Here is a 23,092-nt window from a genome sequence, read left to right on the forward strand (position 1 = left end):
CTTCCCAATAGGAGTTTAGCCTAATGTTATATAACATGTTTTATTTTTTTGGTCCATTATCTTATCATGCTTCTTTGAAGAAAAAGAATTCCCTATGCTTAAAATAATTGGGAAAATTTTGTATTCGTAAAGCTCTGATTTCTTTTGGATTTATTGGTATAATTATTGTAAGGACATAGTCTATCATAACAAATTATAAAATTTAATAAATATTAATCACTTAAATAAGCAATGTAGCTCAGTTGGTAAAGAGTCTGCCTGCAATATAGGAGACCTGGGTTCAATTCCTGGGTTGGGAAGATCCCCTGGAGAAGGAAATGGCAACCCACTCCAGTATTCTTGCCTGGAGAATCCCATGGACACAAAAGCCTGGCAGACTACAGTCTATGGGGTTGCAAGAGTCGGACACAACTGAGCAACTAAGCACACAGCACACAATTACTTAAAAGAAATATGAATACTTATTCAACACAGTGGTCAGAAGTTTATAGATGCGATGGAGACAGTATGGTTTCTATCTAGTTACGTATTTGTAGATGAATATTACTCATTGCTGGAATGGGATAGCATTCCTCTCAAATCGATTCTGTTTTTATGGATATATTTGCCAAGTTACTTCCTTCTGGGGTGCATGCCAGTAATCACACGGTGATCAATCATTGAAACTATTTTCAGTGACCTATACCATCAAGACTCAGGTAGGGCCTCCTGCAACTTTGCTGAAGGCAGAGCTTTGGGACCATCGACTTGCTGAAGGGTTTGCCATGCGGCCATCGTGTTGTTTGCTCACGTTCTCAAAGTTGACAGCGGCACTGCGCTGGTTCCTTCTCGCCCGAGGACGCTTTCACCCCTGGGCCTGCTGAGGTGCGCTGTGAGGAGTGACTGGTGAGCCTTCGCTGTGGGAGAAGGCGGGGCTGCGACTCAGGCCCCAGGCTCAGCCTCTGGGGGAGGGACTTCAGGAAGGAGCAGGTGCGGAGGCTGAGGATCCCGAGGTCTCTTGAGATGGCGTGCAGCCCTCCAAGATTTACCCTCATTGTTCCAGCATCAGAGTGCCGCTTAATCTCAGATTTGTGCTCAGGGCAGCCCTTTGTGAGGACGCCCCCTTTGAGGGTCTCTAGCTGACTGCTACTTCAATCAAGACAATGCTGTCAACTCAGTGCCGAATGTGGCCCATGATCTCTGGTGGCCAGGCACTTCCTGGGGAAAGGTAATTCTGCTAATGGGTCAGCTCTGAGGGAGAAACGCACAGAACGGGGAGGGGGGGGGTCCTGTCTCTGCCCCCAGAGACCTCCACACCCTGCACACCAGCAACACCCATTCAAGAGGCTTCACCCAACAACTGCTGGGTGTCAGGCCTGCAGCCGTGAGCTAGAAACACAAAGAATCCATGCTCAAAATTCAAGGCCTAGTTAAGGTGGAAGGTAAGACCAGGAGCAGGTTCTGTGTACCAAGTGCAATGCTGGTATGCACTCGGGACCCCTGACTCCCAGGCAGGGTCCCCAGCTCAGACGAGAGGGGGAGACAGAGGCCATTTCCCAGAACGTGTGCAACCCTAGCTGAGGTTTACGGACCAGTGAGGGGCGTGTGGACAGAGTGGGGAGGGCAGACACCAGAAAGGGGACTCCAAGCTCAGAAGCACAGGAGCCATGCCCAAAGGCTGCAGGGTTCCCTTGATGGGACGTGTGATTCAAGGCTGGGGGGCATCCTGAGGACCTGTGCTTTGGAGTTTGCCCAGAACGGCCCCAAGGGCTTTAAGACTGAGAGATGAGATTGGCTTGGTGTTTGACCTTTGTGGGGATGCAGAGATTAGATTGGGACAAGACTAGTGCATAGAACTTAGCTAGGAGGCTGCCCGATAAAGTCCCTGAGAGATGATAGAGGCCTCGTGCAATGGACAGAAGGGCAGTGATGGAGAGACAGGCAGAAATGGAAGCGAACTGGGGGTGGGAGTTGATATGACGTCATCATCGGATGATTTGGGGAGGGCGTCAGAGACCGGGAATTCACAAGAGTGACTCCAGGGTGATGCTTTCCAAGGAGATTTACAGGAAAGGAGGGACGTGTCTGTTAGGGACGTGTTAAAATTCGTGTCTGCCGGACATCAAAGTGGAGGTGTCTGAGGCAGCAGAAGCAGCTTAGAAAACTGTCAACCAGTGGGCAGCGGCTGAAGCCCTGGAGTGAATGAGTCACAGGAAGAGGAAGTCAGAGGAGGCTTAAGGCAGGGGTCCCGGGGTGTGGATGAGAGGAGAGGAGTAGCAGGTCTTTGAGGGGCAGGAGCACTGGAAGGGGGCTGGCGGGGCCACGGGGCCCGAGGACAATAGGGAGGCGGCAAGGCCCCAGAACAGGCTCTCGGGGAGCCAGGGGCGTGCGAGCCGAGTGGGACTTCTCGGGGAAGAACCAGAGAGCCTGGTGGGGGGGGACTTGGAGTGAGATGGAGACTGACTTTCTGCCCGCGTGCATGCTGCCCACGCCGCGGGGAAGCTGTGTGAGGACCGTGGGCCCCAAGGCAGGCTTCCAACACGCGTGGGTTTTGTTATTTGACGATGAGCACGCCTGGAGCATGTGTACGTGGTCACGCAGACAAGCTGGGCACAATCTCCAGTAAGTGTGGCCCCATGGGGTGGGGCTGGCCTGGATGCAGCTGGATTGTCGACTGTGCAAAGGCAGAGTGGAGGAGGTGAGCCCTGAGGGCGGACCTGAAACCTGGGGCCGTGGCCGGTGATGCAGAAGCAACAGGAAGATTGTAACTGAGAGGCTGCTGGCCCGGAGCTGCTGCTGAGGGCAAAGAACAGGGCCGGGGGCGAGTGGCAGTCTGGGTGTTCTCCACCTTCCACGGTGTTGGACGTGGGGAGAGCGGTCCAACTTCATGACGATAGGGCCTGAGATTTAAATTTTACAGTGCAAAAAATCATTTATGATTCAGGTTTAGCGAGGGGTTCTGACTCCACTTAGCTGGCTTTTAGGGAAGTTTGCAATAAAGAAGGGGACCTGGTGAAAGAGCTACAATTTAACCAGAACCATTCATTAACCAGGATCGTTCATTAACAGGGCAGACTCAGTAGTAGTTTTCAGCTCTCATAATTAAACTAAATTAACTTGAGAATTCCTTTGCCTAAATTTGATCTGGCTCCTGTGGGCCTCTGACTCCTGTAAGGCAGGCAGGAACAGCGACTTAATAATGTATTATATTGAAAACTAATTTTCGTAATGGGCATCACAATCACGCCTCAAAATGGTGCCTGGTTTTTCCCAACAAGGGCAGTTTGGACCATGTGGCTTCACTGGGTGGTTTTGGGGAGCACGGATCTCTTGCGTCTGGATTGAGGACTGGTTCTGATAGAAATAATTGTGTCTCAGTTTAGAAGGTACATCACGGAGCTCTGACCCGGGAACACTTTTATATTAATAGTTCCGTCCCCTGATGGGGATCTAACTGTGGGAGGGGGTGGGGGACGGGTGGAGAAATAGAGTTCCTGGCTTATTCTCCTTTCGTCTCCGCAACTTTCTGGGGAGGGACAGTGTCGGACTGCAGGGACGTCGAGGTGCCGTGGGATTTGATTAGGCGGTTGGCTTCAGTGGACTTGAGGTGTAATTGTTCTGAGATAAAAGAAATATAAGCAGTTCAGTTACAGTTCAGCTCTCCCTCATCACCTGCAATGCAAGCCTCAAACATTATTTTGTTAGAGAAAATGTCAGCAGCTTGTCAGGGATCTGATGAAACACCCTCTTTACCTTTCATACGCTAACTCAGTTCTGACTCTGTTCCCTGGAGTCAGCGTCAGATCTGCAGGTCAAGGGCTCGGTCCCACAGGCTGGCCACCCCCAGGAGCTGCCCCAGGCCCTTCTTCCAGTACCGTGCTGAGGATGGAGGTGCCTGGACATGGAGGGTCGGGGCAGCATGAACGCTGAGCCGCTGGGTGGGTTTGCCTGGACTCCTGGGTTCCTTCCTGTGCGCCCACTTCCTCACTCTTCATTCGTGTAAGAAGGAGGAGCCCGTGTGTGTAGCTCTCAGATTCAGGGAAGATGGAGGAAAGTAAAAACACGCGTCAGTTTGGAGAGAAAGGGCTCGGGCCCCTGATTCCTGGGCTGCCGCTGGACAGAGCTGTGTCCTGGTGGCGCCCGGGGGCAGTGGATCCCGCAGGGTGTCCTCCGGACTCACCTGCAAGGCTGGGGATGAAACCAGGCCACGGAGGTCAAGGATGGGACCGCGTCTGGCTTAGAATTCACCCGAATAGTACCGGAGCTGGAGCTTGAGCTCCCAGGACGAAGTGCGGGCCCGAGGGCACCCCGAGCAGGAGGCCGGGAGCCCTGTGACGAGCTCCGGGTGGTCACGGCTGGTTCCTGCTGCTGTATGGACGCCGCAAAGATGAGGGGTGGAGGGGGGCGCCCTGCCTGAGCTGCAGCCTGACGTCCAGGCCCCTGCAGTCCTGCAGGGCCAGCCCTGGGCCTGCAGCAGAGACCCAGGAGGGCAGTGTGGATCCACATCTGGGCTGTATGGTTCGTCCTCAGCTGCTGCCGCCTCTGACACGCGTGGAAATAGTGATGCTGCGGATGTGACGAGGCTGCTGTCGTGTCTGATAGCGACTATCCTGACCGCCCTTCTGGTATACACACCGTCAGGGCAGGCATCGGGTCTTCATAGCACGTTCTCAGCTGTGGGTGTGGAGGCTGGGGAGTGGCTGGTTTTACCTTCTGTGGTTCTGCGCCTTTGTTCTAGACTGGAGGCCTTGGGTTTTGGCAGCCGTTTGTGGATATGATCACGTTTGGAAATGTATTTGGAGATTTCCATGAATGAGGACAAACGCTGGTTTTTCAGCTGCAGGACTGGACCCGTGGGGGCCTCCTCTCTGCTGTGTGGTGTCCACACTCGGGAACGATGTGCGGATCAGCTCTCGGGGACGCACGAGCCCCACACGGAAGCAGGGGTCGCCTGGAGCCGCGGTCCCAAAGCGCAGCGGCAGCCCCAAGGCCCTGTGGGCGCTTTGGTGAAGCAGATGCTGGGTGAGAGGCGGCTGAGCGGCCCCAGCGGAGGAGACAATGGTGGGATCTGAGGGGCCGGTAGGCGTGTTGGGGCGCTTGGCACGTGTGCCTGGACCTGGAAAATGCAGGGTTTTGCTGGGAATGGCTTTCAAGGGCCCTCTGTGGGGGCATGTGCCAGAATCGGTGGCGCTGGCAGGAGCCCAGGACGCATTGAGAGCCGCTGGTCAGAGGCAGCAGGTGATGCGGGGGGCGCCCACCCCCAGGACGGGAGAGCCAGGTAGGGACGTGTTGGGGGCTGTCGGGGTCGGGGCTGATGGCAGGGCCCTGGGGACCAGGCAGGCTGGTGGCCGCAGGGAGGCTGGAGAGGGAGTGGCTGGCGCGTAAGGGGCCCTGGAAGGCTGGGCTGCACCTGCTGGAGGCCGGGGCCAGGCGATGGCAGGGAGGCGGCACAGCAGCTGGAGGGCCTCCAGCCCACTCCGCTCGCCTCTCGCTCCGGCTCAGAGAACGGGCCTTGGCGGAGACGCTCTTCTGCCTTTGCTCTTGGGCTCCAACTCTAAAAGAAGAAAGGAAATAATAACCTCACTTGCTTTCCTGCAGATATCCTTCTGGGCAGTCGTCTGGAGCATCCTTAGGCCAGAAGGCGCCTTCCTTCTTGGGCGGGTGGGACGTGAACGAGGTGGCTTTAGGGCAGAGTCCTAACCCCCTCACCTTCCCCTCTGCTGTCCCCCACCCCTGTGCCTTTGCTGGAACGATGGTCAGAATGCATTAAAATGCACAAAATAAAATACGAGTTCCAAGGAACAAATTTTACTAAAATACAGTTATCAGGACGCTGGAATCAGGACGACATATCCAGCACGTGGGGTGAAAACGCTGTATGTGCTTCTCCTCAATAGTCACACAAGCCCCGCAGCCCGCCTGGCGCCGCCCTGACCTCGAGTGTTCCTATTTCGGTTGCAGGTGACCCGGCAGGTGTGAGCCGGCGGCGGGAAGGGACCAGACACAGCTCTGCCCCAGCAGCCCGCCGGGCTCTGCTCACCGTCTGCTCCCCACGCCGAGGTCCTTTGGAGTCTCCATGGAGGTTAGTGGCTGTGAAGATGGCTTCCCCCCATCTGTGTCCTCTGGGTCTTGTGGGAAAAAGGCACCAAGAGCTCCGTGGGTGTGCACCCGTGACAGTAGAGGAGACAGGTGAGTTCTGCGTGTAAACGGAAGGGCCGCGTGAGGCGCCTGCATTCGGTCGGGAGGTCCCAGACCCCAGCCCCGCTGCCGGCTGGGAGCCATGGGGAGACTGATGATGTGGGGTTGGGGAGTGGGGGGCTGGCTGGGCTGAGCTCGGAGCTCCTGGCTCCTAGCAAGGCCAAGTCGGTCTCTTAGGCACCTGACAACCGTGACCCCAGGCCTGGAGCCGCCAGGCCCCTGGAGGGAAGGAGCATGCTTGCCAGATGAAGACTTCAGGTAAGGCTTTACTGGGGCTTCTGCTGCAATGGGTGGGGTGGGTGGGATGGGTGCGGTGGGTGAGAACAAGTAACAGGAGCCCTGCTCTTCCCCTTACATGGGGTAAGGGTGGGGCCAGGTCAGGGGTCGGGCGGGGAGGTGACTTGGGGGTCCGCCCCCCTTGGTTCATGCGTGGGACTTTGCTTTTGCCCTCGACACCTCCACGTGGCAGCTGGGTTTTGGCCTTTTTACATCATATTCTTCACGCAGTCATTGTTAGTCCCTGACAGTTTCTTTGTATTTTGTTGCTCGAGGAGTCATTGTTCAGGCGCACACATTGCACTGAAGGGTCCTGGGTCCCAGGTCCCAGCCTGGCTCACGCTGTTACCTGAAATCCTGGTTTGTGCCCGGAAACGTCCCCTTTACAGTGCTTTACTTCTGTGCTTTTCATGTGGGGCTGGTGTAAAGGACTAATGCCCCTTTAGACGGAGAGCGTTTTAGCAGTTTCCATCACTGAATGAAAAAAAAAACCCAAACTCTGAAGATTTGGATGTATCACAAAACATTTTTCTGGCCAATTTTTGTTGGTGTCTGTTATGGTTGCTAGGTTGTTTTGGAAGCATATTTTTACTGGCATCTGTTTTAAGAAAGTTTGGAGCAGATATGTGTCTTGTTGCAGTAGAAAATAATTGTTAAGAATGAGGCTTGTCTTTGCCACCAATTTCAAGCCTCAGTTCGGCATCAGGGAGGCCTGGGGCAGGATAGGAGGGCCTGGGGCAGGACGGGGTGGGTGTGGGCAGCTCCAGGAAGCCTGGGTGGGCACCAGGACAGCCCAGGGCAGCAGGGCGTCAGGAGGAACTGGCAACAGGCAGGCGTGTAAATATTTTATGCTCTGATTTGCTGATTTTGTGGGGGTTATGTCTCAGTAAGTCATGGCTTTATTTTCCAGTGTCATATTCTGGTGCCCAGAAATAATGGTATTTTAATTTGCAAATATGTAAGGTACTTTGGCCACCTGATGCAAAGAACCGACTCATTGGAAAAGACCCTGATTCTGGGAAAGGTTGAAGGTGGGAGAAGGGGGTGACAGAGGATGAGATGGTTGGGTGGCATGATGGACATGAGTTTGAGTAAACTCCAGGAGTTGGTGATGGACAGGAAGGCCTGGTTTGCTGCAGTCCATGGGGTCGCAAAGAGTTGGACACAACTGAGCAACTGAACTGAAGGACCAGTCATTTTTCACAATGTGGTACCTGGTTAAATGATAGTTGACCCGGTTCCTTGGCAGTGCTCTTACTTACTCAGGCATTCGGGGAGCTGAAAACATCTTACCAATGTATAAATTGTCCTCAGAAGCAGTGAAAGTTTTATGAATACCCAGTTGAACAGTTAATGAGGTGAGCTGATATAATGTTTTATAGACACCTAATTCATTATTTATTGGAGAAGGCAATGGCACCCCACTCCAGTACTCTTGCCTGGAAAATCCCATGGACAGAGGAGCCTGGTGGGCTGTAGTCCATGGAGTCGCTAAGAGTTGGACACTACTGGGTGACTTCACTTTCACTTTTCACTTTCATGCATTAGAGAAGGAAATGGCAACCCACTCCAGTGTTCTTGCCTGGAGAATCCCAGGGACGGGAGAGCCTGGTGGGCTGCTGTCTATGGGTCGCACAGAGTCAGACATGACTGAAGCAACTTAGAAATTCATTATTTATTAATTAGACTTTGCATATTTTGAAGATATTGCTCATCTAATTAAAAATTCAGCTGGCTTTATAATCTGGTAGGGATGAAATGGTCATTTAAAGTTTTAACTAATTTTATATGTATTTATGTCATGACTTATTCCAGAAAAGGATTTGAGGTTTTAGGTAAAAGAATAAAACATTGAAAAAAAGAGAAAATGCCAGTCCGTGGGGAAGTGGAGACAGAGCTGGACGATGTGGGGATGAGGGGCATCCTCACGGGAGGCCAGGGAGCTCCCCCATGTCCAGGGTCGGGGGCGGCTTGGCTGTGACTTCCTGGTGGTCAGTGCAAATGCTCTGTGGTCACTTTCAAGACTCACCCTATCTTGTGAATCTTCTGTATGATTAAACAATTATCGAATTTTCTTTATTATTTATATGAGCAACACTGGGTTTCTGTGTATAAACATATGAATGTGAATAACTTCCCACAGTTATACCATTGACAGAATGCTGGTCGTTCCATGAGAGCACAGTCCGGATGTTGGAGGGAGAGGTGTGTCATTCCCGGCGGAGGGTCGTCGTGTTCCCGTGGACTCTGCGGCTCTTACCCACAGGTCTGTGGCACCGTGCTGCGGGGCTCCTTGTCTCCTGCGGCCTGTGTCTGGGGGCCGGGAGTGCACCATCTGACACCCTCGGGGCTGCCCTGATGGTTCCGGCTGGGCATGGCCTATTTCCCGGAGGGGCTCAGGAATGGGTGAGTCCTGCCGTCTCTGCCCTGGAGTAGTTCACCACTGTTTGCACTGGACATTTTCTCCAAATGGGGATGGAATGAAACGGTCTGCATAACCATGCTCAGGCCACAAATGCTATGATTTGTCTGTTTCTCGTTGAATGTGTGTTGTTTAGGAAGGAGAACACAGAAATAAAAATCTTGTGTATATCATTAGGAATCTGTGTCTAAATTAGATTAAACGATATATCCATTTTTACCTTCTCAGCTCAAACGTAATATTCATGGCATCAAGGTAGCAATACATGAGAAGTAGATTCAGAAGTTCTGCACATTTTCCTGTCTTTATAATGCTCCACATTTCATTTTCTGAGGAAGCTGAATTTATTAAGATATGCTCTTAAAGTTTTTAATATTTGCATGTGAAAAATGCAAAATACCTTATTTTCTATGAAAGCAGAATCTCTTAAATATTACGCTTTGTTGACACCCAGTCATCAGGATTTGTAAGCACATATTTCAGGAAATTCTTGCAGTTTTGAGACAATGATTTTCTCAGGTTGTATGTGTTATATTGGAATTATAAGTATGTCTAAATTAAAATATAAATCTCCAACAGAGGAACTCTGTCTTCGTTGTCTCTCATATAAGTGTGCACATTGTTGATACTCAATTAACTAATAATGATAATAATAATGTAGCAATATTCAACTTCCATTTGGTCACACATTCTGCATGTACAGTAATTGTAAAAGCATATCATCTCTTAGATTATGTGTCGTGTGGGATAAAATGTGTCATAATCATGAAATTAGAGTTAATGGCAGGAAGGGGACCTCTTTGATCAGCCCCTCCAAACCCCTATATACACCTCTTAAATGTACCTCATTATGAATTCATTTTAAGCTTCATTGAGCCCCAGAAATTAATTTGACATAAATTTCATTGTAAGGCTCTGGAAACTTTAATTTCAAAGGTAGTACTAAAGCAGATTCTCTTTGCCTGGGTACGCGCTCCCCGGGCGGATGACGGAGCACAGGCTGATACACCAGTGTGGACGTCGGTCCAGAATGGCCCTGACTCAGCGCATCTTTGGTGCTGTGTAGACTTATCACTCATAAACTCCCAGGGTCCCCTGGTCCCGGGGTCAGTCCTGCTGGCTGGCCACGTGCTGGGCCGGGCCGGGCCGGGCTCGGCCTCCCTGCTGGCCGTCCGGGGGTCTCCCTGTGCCCGGTGCTGGTCAGGACGGGTGTCGAGGACAGTTTTCCGAGTCTTCCCTGTTGGTGCTCTCACACGCTTTGGTGTGAGGACCTGTGTCCTCCATGTGGGGATGTCCTGGGCTGGCCTCCGCCCCTGCCCCTGGAGGCTGGTCTCCTGGGGCCCTGTTGGCCTCACTGCCGGCCCACCCCTCCCAGAGCCCTCGGCTTCCACTGTATGTGGCGCTGTCCCCTCTCTCTGACCTCACGGTCTTCATCTTTGCTCTTTCTCGTCCTCCTAACATCTCCCTTGGTTCTTTGAAGTAAGCAGTGGTTCTTCTGAGTTCTTCTTGCCTGTTTCATTCCTTCGACGTCTCAAAGGTCTCTCTTTGTTGTTATTTATTGTCTGCCGTGCTGAGTCCTGGAGCGGCTCGGACGTCCTGTAAACTCACCTTCTGATCTCCTGGGAGTGGCCTGGGGAAGGGAAGCAGGCATGCCTCCTCCTGGCACCTTGGGGTGGAGGGACCCCAGGTGTCCCTGGACCCTCTGTCCACAGGCTCTTACCCAGGGGCGGCCACTCTCTGATGTGACTGCTCAGTGCATGTGGCAGGAGGGGGTCCTGAGGGGGGTTCTCCTGCCCCCCACCCCCCACCAACCATGCTCATGCAGCCTGGCATCCAGATCACTGATGGCCACTGATGGTCACTGATGATCACTGACAGTCACTGACGGTCACTGACAATCACTGATGGTCAATGAGGTCACTGATGGCCGCTGACGGCCACTGACGGCCACTGACGGTCAATGACGGCCACTGACGGCCACTGACAGTCACTGACAGTCACTGACGGCCCACCGATGTCACTGATGGCCACCGACGGTCACTGAGGTCATTGATGGCCACTGATGTCACTGGTGGCCACCAACGGCCACCGACAGCCACCGAAGGCCACTGACGGCCACTGAAGGCCACTGATGGCCACCGACGGTCACTGATGTCACTGGCGGCCACTGATGTCACTGGTGGCCACCGATGGTCACCGACACCCACCAACGGCCACAGATGGCCACCAACGGTCACTGAGGTCAGTGACGGCCACTGATGTCACTGGTGGCCACCAGCGGTCACCGATGGCCACTGACGGTCACCGATGGCCATTGACGGCCACCGACGGCCACCGATGGCCACTGATGGTCTGGGCTGTGTTGGGGAAGGGACAACAGAGGTACCTCTGGACCACTCCAGGGTCGTGACCCTGTCCTGCTTTGTCGAGACGTTCTGTCCCCCGGTATCCTCACAGATTTGTGCCACCTGAGGACTTTCATCCCCTCTGGTCCCCTGTCAGGTGTCCAGGAGGATTGCGGGGCGGCTGGCAGCCCGTGGGAGGTGCCCCTCCTGTCCGGATACTCAGCCTTTGTGCATGTTACCAAAATATGCTTCTTGTGCCTTTTAGTAAACTCAGTGTAATATCATAAACGCCCAGGGGTAAAGAATCCACCTGCCAATGCAGGAGACGTGGGTTCGACCCCTGGGTCGCCGCCCCCCCCCGCCACGCTATTAGCCTCCTGGTGGCAGCACCCAGGCCTTTTTATTTGGTTGGGGTTTTTGCTTTAGAGATCCATTGATATTGTGGAAATATAGCTTTTCTAGTTATTATTTACTAAGCCATTCCTGTTTCTTTAGTTTTTAAAAACCAAATTGACATCATTATGTCAAATGTGCTAAAGTTTCGTTTTTCTGCCTTTGATTTGTTCTCAACCGGAATGACGACGACCAGATGTTGGTGAGACAGGTCAGAACAGACAAGATGCCTCCCTCTCGCCGTGGAGGCTGATGCTGAGCCGCGTCTGAGCTGGATGGCCTCCCAGCGCCTGTGTGCCTGGTGCTGTGTCCACTGTTTTCTCTAACACATGGAGTTTTTGTATTTTAAATAGTTTCTACCTGGCACATTGGTTCACACTGTGCTTTCCTGATTTCTGGCTAAACCTTCTGCATCTATTCTATGTCTCACTCCTGAACACTGTCCTGAATTTCACAACTACAGCTGTTCATCCCCACTCCTGCCCTTTTCGGAAAACTAGGCTCACGGTGATGAGGGTGACCTGCCTCCAGCTGGGCTGTGGGTGGGTCGAGGGGTCAGCTTTGAGTTGACTGCATCTTCCTTACCCTTAGGAACTCTTCTCATGTCCCAGGGTTTAAGTTGTAGAGTCTCAATAATTTAAAAAAAACACCTTTTTATTTTATATTGAAGTATAGTCCTTTAGGGCTTCCCAGGTGGTGCTAGTAGCCTGGTGATGCAGGAGACACAGATTTGATTGCTGGGTCCAGAAGATCCCCTGGGAGCGGAAAAACCACTCCAGGATTCTTGTCTGCAGAATCCCATGGACAGATTGGTCTGACAGATATGGTCTGACAGACCATAGACCATGGCGGGTTATGGTCTATAAGGTTGCAAAGAGTTGTACATGACTGAAGTGACTTAGCACACACGTAGCAAATTAACAATGCTGTGATGGTTTCAGGTGGACAGCCAAGGGACTCAGCTATACATGTATACATATGTATCCATTCACCCCCAAACTCCCCTCCCATCTAGGCTGACACATGACACTGAGCAGAGTTCCTGATGCTGTACAGTAGGTCCTTGTTGGTCTTAAATAGGTGAGTTTCCCAAGAGTGGACATCACGGCCTGTCCCGACTCTGCCCACGTGCGTGTGTTCTGATCCTTCTGTTCCTCGATGCTCCCTCCACTAGGCGCCCTCAGGGGACTCGGCACACTGGCTCTTTGTTTTGATATCACTTGTCCTCACCAGAAGGCACCTTTCCTGAGGCCCGAGACTGCCTGTCTTTCCTATTTCTTCGTTCCCAGCACAACGCACTCAGGAGGTGTTGGGTGACTGACTTGGTTGCTTTCATGGTGCAGGAACTGGAAACATAGCTCTAAGGCCTGAAATCACGTGCTTCCTAGAGCTGGAAAGTGATGAGATGTACCTGGCCAGGAGTGAGGATGCTGCAAGAAGTGGGCACACCTAATGGATCATGGACATGAGGGGCAGGGGGCTATCCTGGGTTCTTTTATGGACTGGTCCTGGGGAATGGAAACCCACACTGCAGAAAGCCAAGAACCAACTCTTTTTGGGGACTGTTGGGCAGGTAATAAAAGTGGATGACAGAAGTGATGGCTCAGCCATCAATGCCTGGCGTCCCAAGAAAGCTCAGGATTCCGCTGGAAGCAATCAGGGCTTTCGTGTAACACTTTACTGCAGGTTTAATTGCGGTTATATTTCAATGCCAAGGAGAGTAATTTGCAGCATGAATAAGGCATTAGATTTGCAATCCCCTACATTTTAAAACCCCATATAAAAAGAGTGTTTGGTACTGGTGCTAGCAGAATTGTCATTTCTTGCTCAACTTGCAAAGAAATGGGAGTTGAATGTCCATATTAAAGTTTATAAAATTTTGAGTGACATTCTCATTACATCATTAGCCTCAGCTCTCTGCCGTGTGTGTGAGTCCAAAGGGACCACATCCCAGACAGAGCTTGGGCTCCAAGGGGGTTGAGGGGCGTGCGGCTGAGACAGACAGAAGCGCTCAGAGTGACGTCATTACGACCCAGTGTTGCTCATTTTAGTAAAATCAAGTGCTTTCTGGTTAATGAAAAACTGGGGGCAAACTCTGAATGCCTAAGGAGGTGACGGTGTTTGGCAGCTTAGAGAAAGCCACGTTTATGAAGATGGGCCAGTTTTGGAATGGCAGCTAGCATCACCTAATGTAAGAGTGAAAAAATACTCCTTGAGAAGAAGCCAGGAGAGTACGTCTCCTCTCCCGGAAGAGAACCTCAGTCCCGTTGCTGCTGATGTCAGTGATGTGAGAGGCGCAGAGCTGCTCACCGGGGCATCTGCCTCTAAACGGAGGCCCCAGACTGGGACCCCAGCGTGGCCACATCCGGGGTCTCCGCAGGCCCCAAGGTGGGTGTGGCTGTCACCCCACCATCCTCACCACAGTTGCCACCCCAGGGCTCTGCTCTCTGCCCATATTATCTCGTTTCATGCATTCATAGTGTTTAAAAATATGTAATTTATTGGAAGTGAATTGTGTTTCTCATTAACTGTTTTCTATTTTGAACATGAAAATATTCACTCTGTCACTTTTGAAGCTTAGGAAGGAAAATTTTGGCTGCTCGCCTCAGTTCGTGATGAACATGATGATGGTGGCAGGGCCCTGCTTCTCTGGCCTGGTCTGGAATGCGGACACAGAGCCTGAGGCTCTGAGACATCTGTCTGCGGAGGACCCGCCGTCACCATGGAGACACTGACCTTGAGAAACATCATTTAGTTGCGTTTTACTTCCGTATTATTGCCGCCTCTCTCTCCTTACTTTTGGATGATAGTCTCTGTGTCTGAAAACTATTCTGGGTTTTTCTCGCTACTGAGGAAAATGGTAGTGATGTGACTTTAATACATGTGAGAGTGACAGGTTCTAAATTCTGGGGGCTTTCTGAATCCCATACCCTCCCACCCGCACCCCTCTGCGCCCCACCGCCCCCCCAGCCTGGCAGAAGCCGTTCATTGAAATGTAAACGGGGGACATTTGTGCACCTGTGTTTTATTGAAGAAGCTTGAAAACCAAAAAATAAATGAACACTCTACACAGAATCGGTGGCTGTGGGACACTCTTTATAGACTTTATTCTCATGTTTCTAGATCATTGTTTGAGTTCTCTCGTCAGTTTTCAGCAGCTCACCCCATCCTTGGGTAATGTCTTCATTGCTTAAAGGAGTATCAGTCTCAATTCGTGCGATGAAAGCATTGTGTGTTTCTAGCTTTTAATTTCTGTTGTTGTTATTTAGTTGCTAAGTTGTGTCTGACTCTCTGTGACCCCATGGACTGCAGCACGCCAGGCTTCCCCGTACTTTACCATCTCCCAGAGTATGCTCAGACTCATGTCTGTTGAGTCAGTGGTGCCGTCCAACCATCGTGTCTTTTGTTGCCTCCTTCTCATTCTGCCCTCAATCTTTCCCACATCAGGGTCTTTTCCAGTGATTTGGCTCTTCGCATCAGGTGGCCAGTGTATTGGAGCTTCAGCTTCAGCATTAGTCCCTTCAGTGAATATTCAGGGTTGATTTCTTTTTGGATTGACTGGTTTGATCTTCTTGTCCAAGGAACTCTCAAAAGTCTTCCCCAGCACCACAGTTCAAAGGCATCAGTTCTTTAGCACTCAGCCTTCTTTATGGTCCTACAATCGCATCCATACACGACTACTGAAAAAGCCATAGATTTGACTACATGGATCTTTGTTGGCAAAGTGATGTCTCTGCATTTTAATATGCTGTCTAGGTTTGTCATAGCTTTCCTTCCAAGGAGCAAGCGTCTTTTAATTTCATGACTGTAGTCACTGTCTGCAGTGACTTTGGAGCCCAAGAAAAGAGAATCTGTCACTGTGTTCAGTGACCATATTCTCTGACCATATTTTATTCATATTAAACAATTCTCTATGCAATGTGAGAAATTTCCGCACATTGTCTTTTAGGGAAAATCAGAGACTTAAAGTTCTTCACGTTGCGGCTCTATCTGTGGTGCTCGGACGCAGTGCAGGCAGGTGTCGGGAAAGCGGGTGGAAGGTTCTAAAGGTTCTCTTTCTCCACTCACAGCTTCTGCAAGAAAACCCTTCTGCCAGTGGAGGTGAGCGTCCTTAGAAAGTAGGTGTGGACCCCAGTCAGGCCCCCTGATTGGCCCACTTTCACTGTGACTTTAATGTGTCAGTGGAATATAGGAACTGCACAAGCTGGAATTCTTTTTAAGTTCCATATTGAACTATGTATTCATTGAATACAATTACAAAAGAACATAATATCTCAAAATTTTGAGTCACAATCTTAGGCTTATTACTGTCAAAAAGCAATTATAAGCTATTTTTATGCAGAGCTCAAACATAAAATTAAAGACTCAGAAATGAAAGAGAAACATTTTTAACCATACTACCCAGCGCCTGCAACAACATCTATCAGCCAAATGTGGGGCGTAGAAAATATGCATATTCTGCAACCCACAGAAAGTGTTCACAGAGGGGCTGGGAGAGGAATTTAGGCCAGCTGTTTGTAGTAACTTTATTTCTATGCTGGCTGATATATTAGGGTACAAAAAAGTAGAGGAAAGACTGTACTGAAATGTTTGAAATCCTGAAATAAACCAGCTTCTCTAGGATAAGGTTTTCAGAACCAGCGATGTGACCGCTTGATAACCGGTCTAACCAATGTGTGTAGACAGACACACAGCTCTGTAGGGCTGGGTCCTCAGATGTGGGCAGAGGGGCGTTTGGGCTCCAGGGAGAGAGTCCTGACTTGGGGGAGAGCTGAGATGTCTCCATACCCGCAGCGTCCCCACGCGGGTGCTATCCCTATGGATGGTCCGCATCCCGGACGGTCAGCCAGCCCTGATGGTGGCTGATTGTGGATGGTTTGCACCACATATGACAAAGGAGAGTGGGTGGGCATGGGAGGGGCTTGCCTGCTGAGTTTAGACCCTGTACAGCCCGCTGACCTAGACAGCTATTGTGAAGTGGCCAGAGATCTGATGGACACACAGCTCCAGAGGGTGCTTGTTCGTCTTACTGAAGTCTGGGGCCTGGGGTACTGGCCAACATGCTTAGCTTGAATTTGCCACAGGTCCCTGTTGCTTTTCAAGTGTGGATTTGATTTTCAGAGCTCTGGGCTTACCTAGGTTCAGGTCAGACCCTGGGAATCCTGTGGGAGGAGGAAGAGAAAGTCTGGCTTTGGGGTGACTCAGGGCTCCTGTCCTGGGGGGCTGGGCACCCCGCTGCCTGCCTGAGAAGACAGTGGCCAGGATCCTGAGTCCCAGATTTCCAGGAGCTCTTGGCAGGTCCTGTGTCCTGTCTCCCAGATGCTGGTGTGTTTCCTCTATGTGTGCCGGGAACCCCCAGACCTGAGAGGCCCCAGCTGCTGTCTGTAGGGAGGGGCTGCTCCCAGGACCACCCCCTACTTTCACGAAGGGCTCTTCCCAGAAAACACTCCAGCATGGAAGGTCCTGAGAGACCAAAGCCAACTTCTGCCCAAGGATGGGGCCGTGGACACGATCTCACAAACTGCCCAGACCTGTAGACCTCAAATGCGTGTGGTCTCCGGGAAGAGAGGCTGTGGGCAAAAACTGAGAGGTCCCACCTCCTGGCAAGAGACACGTGTGTAGTACATGTGTGCTCACATGTACTGTGACACGTGTGCTGAGCACGCGGGGCACATGCAGAAGCTGTTGTCACACGCGTTTGCAGAGCGTGCTGTGGAGACGCGTGCAGGCCGCAGGCTCTGGGTGTCCCCGCAGAGCCCCCACCCCTGAGGATCTTAGGGCCCTGACCACACTGCCTGGGCTGCAAGTAACCCGCTCACACGGGAACCCCACGCCCCACAGGGGTTCGGTGCCTGCAGAAGACCCATTACCCGCTTCACTGAACTGTTAATTTGCAGAGCTCTTGCCCCCGGTGATGGAGGGACGTGCCCTCCGCCCAGGTGCCCGTGGGCACTGTTTTAAGTTACATGTATAATGCATGAGAAAAACACGTTTGTCACACAGTCCAGACACATAGATCAGGTGATAACGGTCACCCCAATGAGGCTGGAAAGGAAAAAAAGCTGTTATTTATTTCAATAATAGCTTTATTGAGATGTAGTTCACACGGCACACCGTTCAACCTGAGGGTGTTCATTGCCGTGGTTTTAGCTCATTCTCAGGTGTGTGCAACTGTCAGCACTTGCGTTTAGAATATTCTTGTCCCTCCAAGAGAGACCCTGTGCCCTTTCGGGGTCACGTCCCATCACCCCCAACCTCCCAGTCTGTAGATCGGCCGGCTGTGGGCAGTTCACAGAAATGGAACCGTGTCCTGTGTGATTCTTGTGGCTGACTTTTACTCAGCACAGTGCTTTCAGAGTTCATCTATTTGGCACTTCACTCCTTTTTAGTTTTTGCTGAAGAATACTCTGTCCTGTGGATGTACCAGCATCCACTCATGAGCAGGTGGGCATTTGGGTTGCTTGTTTTCTTATTCTAGTTTTTCTTAAATATTAAAAGCGTGGATGTGGATCAAGAAGACAGCATGAAACCTTGGAGCCGGCATAACTGTCTTGCTTCCAGTAAGACACAGCACAGTCCCCGTCCCTGCGACTCCCTCCCATCGCCACCGTTTTCTTTCTTGTGACTTTCATGTGATTTCTTAAAGTAGTAGTGCCTTTTGAGAAGAGCCAGAGCCCAGGTCAAAGCTGTACTTGAGAAGTGAGGTGTAAACAGGCAGTTTGATCAGAAGCACACGGGGTCACAGGCTGGATGGGCTGGGCGGAGCCCGTCTTCTTCCCTCTGGGAGCAGTGCGTTATGGTGGGGACTGACCACAGCAGCTTGCGTTTGGAAACCACTGTGCAAGGTGATTTTGCCGTCACTCTCCTACTCAGTCCTCACTCGAGCTTCCTAAAGTCACCACTGTCTACCCTTGTGACAAAACAAGGCTCTAAATGCTTACCTAGTATAAGGTTCTCCTGGTTCATCCCTGTGGGCAAAACCAGCAGGATTGCCTTCTGTGTTTCAGATAAATAGTATTCTCTTCTTCCAATCTATCTGCCTACCTCCCTATCATCCATCTTTCATGGTTTCTTTATCCATTCCTCCACCGATGGATGTGTAGGTTGTTTCCATATCGTGGCTCTTGTGAATATGCTCAGTGAAATAAGCCAGATACAGAAGGAAAATACTGTGTGATCTCCTTATGCATGGGATCTAAGAAAGTCAAACTCATAGAAACAGAACATTGGCTACCCGGGGTACGAGGAAGGGGATTGAGGAGATGCTGGTCAAAAGTAGAGTTTGTGTTACATGGGATGGGTAAATTCTGGAGGGTAATGTATAGCATATCAGTGTAGTTCATAATACCGTCTTTGACATTTTCTAAGAGTGTAGATCTTAAGTGCTTTCACCACACACACACACACACATACACACACACAGTGCTAATTATGTGAGGTGATGCATGTAAATTAGCTCAACTGTAGTGATCATTTCACAATGTATATGTATATTGAAACATTAAGTGTCATACCTCAAATACATAAAATTTTATTTAAAAAGCATGATGTCGGCATTTGGATTAAGATGCATTTAATTATGTCGTGAAAATAACCACCCATGCATATTTCATTGAGTGCATTAAGAATGAGGGTGAATTTGTCAGAGGGCTTTTTAGCATTTTTGGAGGTGTTTATATGATGTCTCTGGTTAGATATATTAGTGTGACTAAGCAATAGAATAGGAAGAAAGCAGTTCTCTGCAGAGACGAGTCCTAGCCTGCAGGCTACTATCGGTCTGTCCCCCAGAGCAGGCTGGCTGGGTGCCGTCCACCAGCAGGGCTTTGTCACACAGCAGTGTTCACACATGGCCCCCCAGGTGCACGGCGTAAAGTCTGTCCTGCAGTTTTCTAACGCTCTGAGAATCGGTCATTCAGGTAGACTGAAGTTGAGTGAGCCAGGAAGTTCCTGAATATGAGCAATACTGGTGTTTATTCTCTCACTCTTTGTATATTTAATGCAACCGAGGCTGTTGCTTAGATTTTGTAAATAACAGGGTAAGATGAATACTTGTTTTTACCAACTCATACTCTTGCCTGGAAAACCCCATGGACAGAGGAGCCTGGTGGGCTGCAGTCCATGGGGTTGGGAAGAGTCGGACACAACTGAGCAACTCCACTTTCACTTTTCACTTTCATGCATTGGAGAAGGAAATGGCAACCCACTCCACTGTTCTTGCCTGGAGAATCCCAGGGATGGGGGAGCCTTGTGGGCTGCCGTCTATGGGGTCCGCAGAGTTGGACATGACTGAAGTGACTTAGCAGCTTAGCAGCAGCAGAGTATCAGACACTGAAGAAAGCAGAGAAAGAAGATGACAGGGTCGACCGCAGGGCAGATAATCCTGATCACACAGTCCCATCCCACGAGGGAATTTCTGCTCCCCGGGTGGCCCGCCGCCCCCCCACCCCTAGCTGGGTCTGGAGGGGCTGGGTGCGCAGGGACCAGTGGGCAGACAGAATTGCTGTCCTTTTGGGGTTCACCACCTTGCAGGGTTTTTGTTTCTATTTGCAGTATTTTTTCTCAAGTGAAGAATAACATGCATACAGAGAAGTGAGCAAAATGTAAAACACAGTTTAGCAAATTGTCCAGAAACTGAGATCCACTTAATTACTGCCGAGACAGAGAAGGGGACCTCAGGGTCTCACACAGCTTGGTTGTGACCTTCTTCCTCCTGAAGGGTAAGCGCTGTCCCGACTTCTAACGGTCTGTCTGGTTTTGTGGTTTTGGACTAAACGTGGTGACTCTTGGAGTTTGCCTTCCTTCTGTCCAGGGTCTTCGTTCTACGTTGTGATGAGGAGGTTGCCCCATCCCGGTGGTTTGCTGTGGTCATTCCCTCGAGGCTCCTGTGGTTGCCCACGTGGACACGGGAGCTGGCGCCCGTCCCTGCTGAAGGACACTGCCTCGCTCCCGGGTTTCCCCTCTTAGTAACATGAGTGTCAGGTTCCAGCAGAGAGTTAGAGGTGCTTCGAGGGATCTGTGATCAGGGGCTATTTTCTAGCCCTTGAAGAGCTGGCACCATTGTTATTCCATCCCTTTTTGGATAAAGTTCCAGGGATTTACAACCTCTGAGAAGAAGGAAACTCTAATGATTCCTTCTCATTTGTGGAATGTTCTTGGTTATGTAATTGTTAGGCTTTTCATAAAACTGTAGCCTTTAAGGGATGCAGTGCATATTGAATACAGCCAACTGAAATAGCCTCTGTGAGAGAATCCCAGAATGTTATTCCCTCATTTGGAAGGGCAGGAGGTGCTAATCAAACGAGTTTACACGAATACATTTGCTTTATCCGCCAATTTACCGAGTGCCTGTGGACGCGCTGAAGGAAAAATCCATTCAAATGAATACCTGATGAGGGGCTCAGCCTGTCTGGTGGCACGGAGCACTTCAGCCACGCATTTCTGAGATTTCCTTTGAAATCCCAAGGACATCATTTAGCTTAGAAATGCATTATTAATGTTCCAATTAATATAAAATTCTCCGTTGTATTTTTGGTGACTTGAATGAGAACCGATAAATCTTACAAACTACAATGCAAATTACAGGGAAAATACTTTGGAACCTTTTCCACTCGAGAGGTACAAGCTCCTTTATCACTTTGCATGCGGGCCGTTAGTTTTCCTTGCTTGTCTTTGTTACTCAGTGTAGACGCATGTTTTCGGAATTTGAGCTGAATTCTAAACCAGCCACCTTTTATGACGAAGCTCCAGGATTCCTGCTACAAACAGTGGTGTTGCCCCTGGAATCCTCCTGATTAGGACCTGGGAGATTAATGGAGGACCTTTTAAGAATGCTCACAAAGAGGCCCAAGATTTGCACAGTTCCCCAAAATTTACAAGTTGTGTACCATTTAGCACTGATGGATGCAGTGTGGATAACTTGTGTTCCACTGGAGGCTAGAGATAGGTTTCCTGTGCGTAACATACAGAACTGAGGGTTTCACTGCAGGGAGTGAGCTCCTGGGATGGTGCCCTGGAGCCGCCACCCTTCCGCATGGAATAACCAAGAAAGCAGAACACACCTGGGCTTCTTTGGCAATTCTTTGAGGAAACTGCTCACGTGGAAGCACGTCAGTTTCTGAGTCAGTGCTTTGGGCGGGGGCCTGAGGGGGGTACTTTTGATGAGGTGAATGTCTGAACAAAATTTTATTTTCTGCACTTTTCATTCATTTTTGATTTCGGAGGCTTTTTGCTGTTCCTCCCATCAGTTGCATCTTCCTATGGGGCTGCTGCGGCTCAGAGTGTTCCGGGCATAACTCCTGTGGCCGGGGGTGCGGGGCCGGGGGCCTGGGCCCCTCCTGGACTCGGGCCGTGTGCCCCTACCCAGGAAGCCTGTCCAGCTCTCAGGCCCCCTCTCAAGTGCGGAGCCCCGTCCACACTTCCTGCGTTTTCCAACTGACCAGCAGCCTCTGAGTTCTCTGGCTGTTCTGTTCCTCCGCCTTCTGCGCCTGTGTTATCTTGGCCTCCCCACCCCCACTGCTGTTCGCTAAACCGCAAACTCCCTGTGGGGAGAAAGCGTGAGCCTCCCTTATCAGCTCCTGAAGCATTCATATCACTGTAGAGACAGTGCTCCATGACGTTTGTGAAATTGAACTGAAAATGCTACTTTATGCCCTGCTTATTACTGAAATTATTTCTTTAGGTATTATTTTATTTGAAACCTAAGGGCTTTTTAACCTTAAAAGCGAAAACAAGAGCCTCTGATAATAGTGTGTGAACTCGGGGAAGAGACGCTTCAGGGGCGCCCCCAGCAGTAGCTGGGTGAGAACTGACTCTGACCGAAAGCAAGGCCATGGGAGCGTCCTCAGACTGGAGGCCCCGGAGGACCCCATCAGGGACTGGGCAGCCCTGGACCCCCCGGCACAGTGACTGCGTGGGGCTGGGCCTGTGAGGGCTTCACCCTTCACGCAGTCGTTCTCATTTCACAGACAAGGGAACTGCCGCCCGCTCGGTGGGCATGCCAAGGTCTTGGGCTGGCTTCAGGTGGAAGACCCAGAACCCAGTCTCCTGAATGACGGTTTCAAGCCCTTCTGCCATGAGTTACAAGTGGGAGCTTCCGTGGTTATAAGCGAAAGTGTTAGTTGCTCAGTCGTGTCCAACTCTTTGTGATCCCCTGGACTGTAGCTCACCAGGCTCCTCTGTCCATGGGATTCTCCAAGCAAGAGTACTGGAGTGGGTTGCCATTCCCTTCTCCAGCAGATCTTCCTGACCCAGGGATCGAACCCTGGTCTCCTGCACTGCAGGCGGATTCTTTACCATCTGAGCCATGAGGAAGCCTGACTCAATTATACAAATGTATATTTTTTCATGTTTTTTCCAGGATGGTTTATCACAGAATATTGAATGCAATTCCCGGTACTATACAGTGGGGCCCCCCTTGTCGTTTGTCCATTCTCCATGTGCCAGCTTGCATCTGCTAACCATTCTCCATGTGCCAGCTTGC

Source organism: Bos indicus x Bos taurus, chromosome 24 (assembly GCF_003369695.1).
Source record: "Bos indicus x Bos taurus breed Angus x Brahman F1 hybrid chromosome 24, Bos_hybrid_MaternalHap_v2.0, whole genome shotgun sequence".
NCBI lineage: Eukaryota > Metazoa > Chordata > Mammalia > Artiodactyla > Bovidae > Bos > Bos indicus x Bos taurus.